We start from the raw sequence: 9,000 nt of genomic DNA on the forward strand, positions 1-9,000 counted from the left end.
GGCGGTGGAAGGCGAGTGGGAGGCATTAGGATATTTTCTAGGAGATGGATGTCTGCTTCTTCTGCCATTGCTTCCAAGCGTAGGCTCAAAGGGGTTCTAATGCGTGGGCGGTTACTGTAAAGTGTGGCAGCGCGCAGGTCGCTAACGATGGAATGGCATGGATGTTCGGTGTCTGATTTTGCCTTTGTGAAGTATGAAAAACTTAGGAATATCCTGCGTAGATGTAAGGACCATTCATTGGACTCGACGTACAGACTTTCAATGGGGCTCGTTCTAAAGGCGCCTGTTGCCAGTCGTATACCGAGGTTGTGAACTGGGTCTAGAATCTTTAGCGCACTCTCAGTTGCGGAGTGGTACACCACGGCTCCGTAGTCGAGGCGTGATTGTACGAGACTCTTGTATAAGATAAGCAGACACTTCCTGTCACTGCCCCAGGTTGTTCGAGAGAGCAGCTTGAGGAGGTTCATGGTCTTCAGGCACTTTTCTTTAAGATATTTTAGGTGGGGAATGAAGTTAAGTTTTGTGTCCAGGATAACACCTAAGAATTTGTGTTCAGGGCTGAAAGTTAGTCTTTCTCCCTTAAGGTTGATATCTGGTTCTGGTAGTACACCTCTCTTGTTTGAGAACAGGACACATGTGCTTTTTTGGGGGTTCAATCTAAAACCATTCTCATCCGCCCACTTTGAGAATCTATTCAAGCCAAGCTGTAGCTGTCTCTCGCAAATGCTAAGGTTACACGACCTGAACCCTATCTGTACATCGTCCACATAGACGGAGTAGAAGAGCGTGCGAGGTAATATGGTGTGTAGGGAGTTCATTTTAACAATAAATAGCGTACAACTCAGTACTCCACCCTGCGGTACACCTGTCTCCTGTACGAATGGTCGAGATTGCACGTTGCCAACTCTAACACGAAATGTCCTGTCAGAGAGATAGCTTTCAGTTATTCTCAGCAAGTTGCCGCGAATACCCATTGCAGAAAGATCACGAAGGATCCCAAAGCGCCACGTAGTATCATACGCCTTCTCCATGTCAAGAAATACTGATAATACATGCTGTTTGTGGACAAAGGCATCCCTGATGTACATTTCAATGCGCACAAGCTGATCTGTTGTCGATCTGCCTTCTCTGAAACCACATTGATATGGGTCTAATTTCTTGTTTATTTCTATATAGTGGACCAGGCGACTGTTTACCATCTTTTCAAAAACTTTGCATAAGCAGCTCGTCAATGCTATAGGCCTATAACTATTTGCCAAAGAAGGGTCCTTACCCTGTTTCAAAATAGGAATTATGATGGCCTCTTTCCAAGCAAAGGGAATGTGGCCGGAAGACCGACCATATAGAATTGTAGAGACAAAGAAGGGCTTTTTGTGATTCAGACGGCAGGTGTTTTAGCATTTCATATAGGATGCGGTCAGAACCTGGGGCAGATTTGTTGCAGCTATTTAGTGCTGCCTGAAGTTCCGCCATGGAAAAAGGTCTATTGTATGCCTCGCATTTTGTGCTTTTCCGTTCTAATGGTTGTCTTTCTATTTGCCTTTTGTATCTTTGGAATGTTTCAGAGTAGTGCGACGAACTGGAGATCTGTTCGAAATGTGCGCCAAGAAAGTTCGCCTGATCTTCCATGCTGTCGCCTTGAGTATTTACCAGAGGCAGCGAGTAAGGCTGTCGACCATTTATTCTCTTCACTCTATTCCAAACCTTTGTTTCATCAGTATAAGTGTTAATGCCCGATATATACTTTCTCCAACTCTCTCTTCTAGCTTGTCGCCGCGTTCTCCGACCCTGGGATTTGACCTGTTTGAAATTGACTAGATTTTCGGCCGTCGGAGAATCCCGAAGTAAAGCCCATGCCTTGTTCTGCTTCTTACGCGCTATTCGACAGTCATCGTTCCACCACGGAAGACGGCGTTTTGTGGACAATCCACTTGTTACAGGGATACATTTGGAGGAGGTGTCAAGTAGAAAAACCGTAAAATAATTAACCGCAGCGTCTATGCTTAAAGCACACATGTCGTCCCAGGATAAAGAAGCAAGCTTTTTGAATTTTTCCCAGTCAGCTGAGTCAGTTCTCCAGCGGGGTAATTGTGGAAGGTATTTATTAGCCATTGGTGTGCTTAGAACTACAGGGAAATGATCACTCCCGTATGGGTTTTTAATAACTTTCCATTTAAAGTAAGGTAGAAGGGTAGGAGATGCAATGCTAAGATCTATTGAGGAGTATGTTTTGTTTGCTATGTTATAATACGTGGGCTCCTTCTCATTCAAAAGACATGCACCTGAAGAAAAAAGGAACTGTTCAATCAAGCGACCTCTTGCGTCACAGCGCGAGTCGCCCCATAGGTTGCTGTGCGCATTTAAATCTCCAAGCACAAGATATGGCTCAGGCAGCTGATCTATTAATGTCTGGAGTTCTTGTTTGTGAAGCTGAAAATGCGGCGGTATATATAGGGAGCAGATGGTTATCAGCTTATTTAACAGTACAGCTCGAATGACCACTGCCTCAAGGGTTGTTTGTAGCTGTAAGTGCTGACAGGCTATAGATTTGTCAGCTATGATGGCTACGCCGCCGGATGATGCGAGGGCATCATCGCGATCCTTCCGAAAAATAACATAGTGACGAAGGAAGTGTTTGTGTTTAGATTTCAAGTGAGTCTCTTGGACACACAGCACTTTTGGAGTTAGTTCATTAAGGATTTCTTGGATATCATCGAGGTTGCAAAGCAGGCCTCTGATATTCCACTGAATAATTAGTGTATCCATATTGAAATAAATGTTGTGCTATGTGTCGAAGAGAATGTACATCGTTTAGGTTACAGTGCCCTTTTGGGGTCCTCTAATTGGAATTTTGTCTTTCCTGGAGCGGTCGAGAAAATCGCGCCGCTCCTTAGGCGTCAACTGCGCCTTCTGACTGGGTGTTGTGTCCATGGCCTCTTGAGAGGCACTGGACACGTGCTCTTGCGAGCGGTGCGTTTTCCGTGGAGGCCTTGTCTCGGAAGACAAGGCCTTGGAGGCCACCGTGCTGGTGGTTGATGGGCTTGTGTTTACCTCTGAGCTGTGCTGGCTGGTGCCAGCACTAGCAGCGGCCTCCGCTGGGGTCAAATTCGGGAGAGGTTGGGCAGCCTTCGCTGCTCCCAACGTGGGGGCGGGTGGCGTTGCCACACGCTCGCTATGCGTGGCGCTGGCGTCCGCCAAGTGCCGTTGTGGTACTGCCCCCCGACGTACCACTTCGGCGAAAGATGTGCTCTGTGCAAATGTTGGTGAGATGCGTTGCCTTGCTTCTCTGAAAGTTATGTTTTCTTTTACCTTTATCGTAATTATTTCTTTTTCTTTTTTCCAGACCGCGCATGATCGAGAATATGCAGGGTGGCCACCGTTACAATTGCTACAACGGGGCTCACCCTTACAGTCATCTGCAGAGTGATCATTGATGCCGCATTTTGCACATGTTAGCCGCCCTCGGCAGCTCTGGGAAGCGTGGCCAAACCTCTGGCATTTAAAACAGCGTCGCGGGTTGGGGATATACGGTCGTACTCTGATTTTGATATATCCAGTTTCTATTGTCTCTGGTAACGTGCTAGAGCCAAAGGTAACTATCAAGTCTTTAGTTGGCAGCTCCTTATTGTCCCGTCTGATCTTTATTCTTTGTACGTTTATTACATTTTCATCCTTCCATCCTTCCAGGAGTTCTTCATCGGTCAAGTCCATCAAGTCGATGTCAGAGATTACGCCTTTGGCCGTATTCATGGTTCGGTGAGCTGTTACACTGACAGGGATGTCTCCAAGTTGTACAAGGTTCGTTAGCTTGTCATGTTGTGTTTTGTCTTTCAGTTCAAGTAGTAGGTCCCCACTGGCCAGCTTGGTGATTTTATAGCCGCCTCCAATGGTCTCTGTGAGATACTTCGCCACAATGAATGGTGAGATCGTTCTTGCCTTCTTGTCAGGTTTATCACTGTGTACAACGTGAAATTTCGGGAATGTCTGAGTGGGTTTGAGAGAGAACTGAAATGTAGCATCGGTGCGCTCCCTTTTAGAGGGACGATCGGTTGAGAAAGGGTTGGAAGTTCCCATGAAATATGTTGAGTATTCAGCGACGATGCCAGTCACCCACCACCGAGCCCAACAAGGGGACAAGGCAAGGTATGTGGTGAAACAAGCCCTGCCATGCCAACTGTACGTCGTCGCTATAACCACATATGTTATAACCGAGGTAGGTCATACCACACCAGGTTAACCCTCGCCGCCAGGAATGTTGGAAGTTATCAGAAAAAAAAAGAAGACAGGAAAGACTAAAAGTGAGAGGGAAAGACGAAGGTGTGCGAAGAGAGAGACAGGAAAAGGCGACTGCCGATTTCCCCCGGGTGGGTCAGTCCGGGGGTGCCGTCTACGTGAAGCCGAGGCCAAAGAGGTGTGTTGCCTCCGCCGAGGGGCCGTAAAGGTCCTTACACCCGGCATCGGCTCAACCCCCAGGATCCCCTTTTCCCCGGACACGGCTAAGCCGCGCACGGCTACACGCGGGAGGGTCCAACCCTCGTGTGCTCGGGTACGTGGTGGCGCAACACACCAAACGCCTGCTGACGCAGACGCCCCTGCGGGGAACCTTGTTCATTGCCTGGCTCGAGAACTACATGCTCAAGACGTAGGCCATGATTATCGTGCACGAAACACGCGAGTCTCAATCAGTGGAAGCTATCGCCAGTACTAACAGCTTTTTACTTTTAGACGGTTGCCTAGAGAGGCAATGAGCAGGCAGTTCATTAAATTATGGTTTGCAGCCACTGGTAATGAACGGAACATATAATTACGCAGGACCTATCTTACTGAAAAAAAAATGTAATGCTTCCGAACGCAAGAATTTTGCCATCGGAAGTCATGCCCTCAGTTCCAAGCTAAAACTTGATCAGATCTTTTTCTCCATGTACTTAGTTTTATGTGCGCAAAATTTATCCTCCCGCTGATAGGCAACTGATGACCTAACATTTTTGCTCCTATAACGGTCTATTGTATCAATTTCTTCAAGACCTTGGCTATGGCTATCTTGGAAACGGAATATTTGATGTTATATTAATTTGCGGAAAGTATGATGTTAGAAGAAATAAGCGCCAGTGTGTGTTTAAAGGTGGCTTCCGGCACTAATTTACCAAGGCAGAGACAAGAACATGCGCCTTCTAATCGTTTTCTTGTAGGTCCTACATATGTTATAAGCAAGCGATCTGCAGACGGATCCTACCTTTGTGCGCGATGTGTTCTCACCACTCTTGCGTTGAAGTGACAGACAGCATGAAGGCGACTTCCCTCGCTGCTGCTGCCACGCTTGCTCACACCAGCGTTTTGACCCGAGTGTGACCCGAGTGTGATGTGTTCATGTTTGCTTGTAAGCACTGAGAGCGGGCTTTTTAGTTTAGTAAACGAACGTTTCAATGTTTATACTGCCGATAAAGCTGTCCTAACTTTCTTATAGCTGTCTGATAATAAGCTATCGAAATCGATGCTTCACCTTTCGGGCGAAAGTGCGAATTTTTTCTTGCCTAGTCCGAACATGACCCCTCACCAGCCACAACTAAGCCCGAAAGACCTAAGCAAACCTATTCGCTTTCAAATTTATGCAGAGACTATTGACGATAATTGTCGATGTAAGCGAATAAACCGAGATAACGCGTGAATCGGAGCGGGAAAGAGTGAGCGAACGAGAGTGAGAGCGAACGAACGAGAGAACTAGAGAACGCACGTTTTTCTTGCCTGGTCCGAGTATCGATGATAGACCACACATCAACCACTAAAATCGCCGCAGGAGCTACAGGAATCTACACATTTTAACTATTTTGCAGAAACTACCAGGACGATTTTGAATGTAAGCGACCAGCCGAAATGAACCCAGTAGGGTAAGAGAGTGAACAAGCGAGATGGTTGGCGGCAGTGTGGGTTTACCACAGGGAGAAATCCAAACGAATGTTTTGCTTGTTTTATCTGACCACAGTCCACTGACCCCTTCAACCACAAAATTGGCTTAAAATTGAGAAAAATGTGAAGTCCCTTAAAAAATTATGGTGAAACCAACTACGATTATTGTGAATGCAAGCGAATAGCCCGAACCAAAGGACAACTGTGCGTACCAGAGATTGCGAGCGAGAGCGCAATCAGGAGAGCGAGCAAGAGAATGAAAATTTTTACAGCCGAGATGGACCGTCCACCATCGACAACTCACCAACCTTGGAAAGAACTGAAAGAGACAAAGAAATTTACTGGCTTTCAAGAATTTGCAGAAACCATCGACTATGACTGTCAATGTAGCGAACAGCCCGATCTGGTGAACAAATGAACCAGCGATCGAACAAGAGCAAGAGCGAGAGTGCGAGCGAAAAAGATGGAGTTCAAGAGAACGAGCGTTTTTCTTGCCGAGTCCAACGAGCAACCTCCGACCACTCGCAAGTCACGAAAATGTCTGAAAGAGCCAAAGAAGTCTATTGGCTTTCAAATGGGTGCCCAAAAATCAATGGGTGAAGAAATGCACTCACCATGCATCACGCATGTTTTCGCCCTCATGGTGCACTACAACTGATGAGCCTACTTTCCCGCAACGAAAGTGGCGGCTGAAAGAGCGCAGGCACCCGCACACTCCGTGTATCGAGTTTCAATCGCTGAGCACTGTACGCAAAATATACCGCAATGTCGCTGATGACGCAGCAATCCAGGATTGTCTAGATTACGCCTATGTAATATTTTGCGTAATCAGAAACGAAGATGGGTAGCCAGCTACCAGCGATATGCTTCGCATAACATGCGGTAAAATACGTTGTTGGGCTAGTTGGTGCGTCGTACTTAAGAAAAAAAAACAGCCAAAAAAAAGACGCACACATTAAACAAACAAGAAGACAGGAAAAAAGCTGGACTACCAAATGGCTGTTTTTTTAATCAGTTGGTAGACCAGCCTCTTTCCTGTCGTGTTTTGTTTCCTGTGTGCGTTTTTTTTTGTCCGGTTTTATTTATAAATTGGACAAAATTGGACTAACACAGCTACCGGTATATGGTTTGCTTCTTTATTGCGATAGCCATTATATGGACACTCCAGGCACGTTTCTGCCGTCGGCGTAGCCGTGAGGTTCCGTATAAAGTTCAAAGGCGATAACACCGCCCCCGCACGTTGTGTGCTGTTGCGGGAGTGAATGGTTGCGCGGGTGAGCCGACATTAGCGGTTAAATTTCGCGGGCTCACAGAGGGAGGTAGGGAGGATGCGCGCCGTCTTCCGTCGCGTGAAAGAAACCGGGGGGAGGGAAAGTCGGGGTGGCGTTATACTTCGGCAGCAAGTTTGTATGCCTGGTGTTAACAGTGCAAAATGTAGACGGGACACGAGGCGAGAAGAGACACCACAAGCGCTGACTTTCAACAACGTTTACTTGAAAGGAACACGATTTTTTATACCGTGGCTCACACGTGTCACAGACACGTCATTGTGTATCATCTAAGCACGCACCTTCTAGTACTCAAGATAATGACGGTAGGTGCAAACGCACCGGTTCTTTTATTGTTAGTACCAATCATGGCGTGCTAACACATTGGTTACGAAGTCTGGTACTCTCGGCTGCCTCAATTATCTCCGGAACCAGCTGGTCATTGTGTTCTTTCAGCACTTCACAGCGTCTGAATTGTGCGGCGCAAGCTTTAGAAGGACAATCCCTGATGTGGATACCTAGATTTCTGTTTGCCTGGTCGACGCTAAGTTTATCTTCCTTTAATTTTTCGTTCGTGCACGGTACAGTTTGCCCTACATACTTTTTCCCGCGTTTCAAAGATATAGAATACACCACGGCTTCTGTGCAATCCACAAAACGGCTCTGATGATTTATCGTGCACCCTTGCTCCTTTATCGGCTCCTAAGCATTGACGCGTCGGCAGAGGCTTCTCAGTTTTCGGGGACAGTAAGCACATCTCCAGCTTTGCGCCGTATCTTTTTCAAGCGGTGTGATATGTTGTGCACGTAAGGCAGGGCCATGGTCCCTCGCTTTTCTTTCATTTTTGTGTTGTCCCGACCTTGCCCGTCATTGACACGAACGTGTTTTAGGTTTCTGCTTAGTCGTTCCGCAACAGACACAGGTAGTAGCTATGGGTAACCAGCCCCCGTAAGGCTGTCAACCTGTGGACGAAAACTTTTTTCCATCGCGTGGATGAACGATTTTTTAAGCGCATTTGCTAGACAAAGGTTTGCAATGGCTCTCTTCACCAGTTTGGATGCGCTGATTGAAATGGCAGTGGCGCCTTGTCGCCTCTCGGTTTATAGGCCCAGCAGAACCCTCTAGAGAGCTCGAGTCTAAGATCAAGGAATCTCAAAGACCCTGGCGTGGGCACCTTGTAGGTAAGAGCAAGTGGTTGAAGCGTATGAATGAAGCACGTTACTACCTCGTCTCGTGTTCTCGTCTCGTGTCCCATCTACGTTTTGCGCTGTTAACGCCAGCATAAAAAACGAACACGCCCAAGCTGCTATTCTAACTTTGTATGGCGCCACCGCGCACTGTCGCGCGAGCTTTGCTTTCAGAGCGCTGTGTTTTCGGGGCATTGAGTAGCTATGCCGATGGCTTGTTGATTTCCGTGTGCTGTGTTCTCCCCACGTAGTTCACTTGCTGCTGCTGCCATGCTGCCTCACGCCACCCTTTTGGCAGAGCGTATCCGCGGCCAAGGACTGTGGTGTGCGCATGTTTGCATGTGCACTCTGACATCACGCTTGTTAATTTAGTTCATAAGCGAGCGTTTACAAGCATATACTGCCGATAAAAGTACTATCCTTACTTATTATGGCTGTCTACTAATTTGCCATAGCAATCGATGCTTCGCCTTCCGGACGGAAGTGGGACTTTTTTTCTCTTCTTTCGCAGCCGGCTCCGAGGCGCCAGCTGCGAGCGCCGACCTTAGTGTTTCCCCCGTGGAGGCTTTGGTAGGCGCTACAAAGCTGTTTCATACCAGCTTTGTGTACATGGGTAGGTGAAACTATGTTTGGGCCACGCC

Source organism: Dermacentor variabilis, chromosome 11 (genome assembly GCF_050947875.1).
Source record: "Dermacentor variabilis isolate Ectoservices chromosome 11, ASM5094787v1, whole genome shotgun sequence".
Classification (NCBI taxonomy): domain Eukaryota; kingdom Metazoa; phylum Arthropoda; class Arachnida; order Ixodida; family Ixodidae; genus Dermacentor; species Dermacentor variabilis.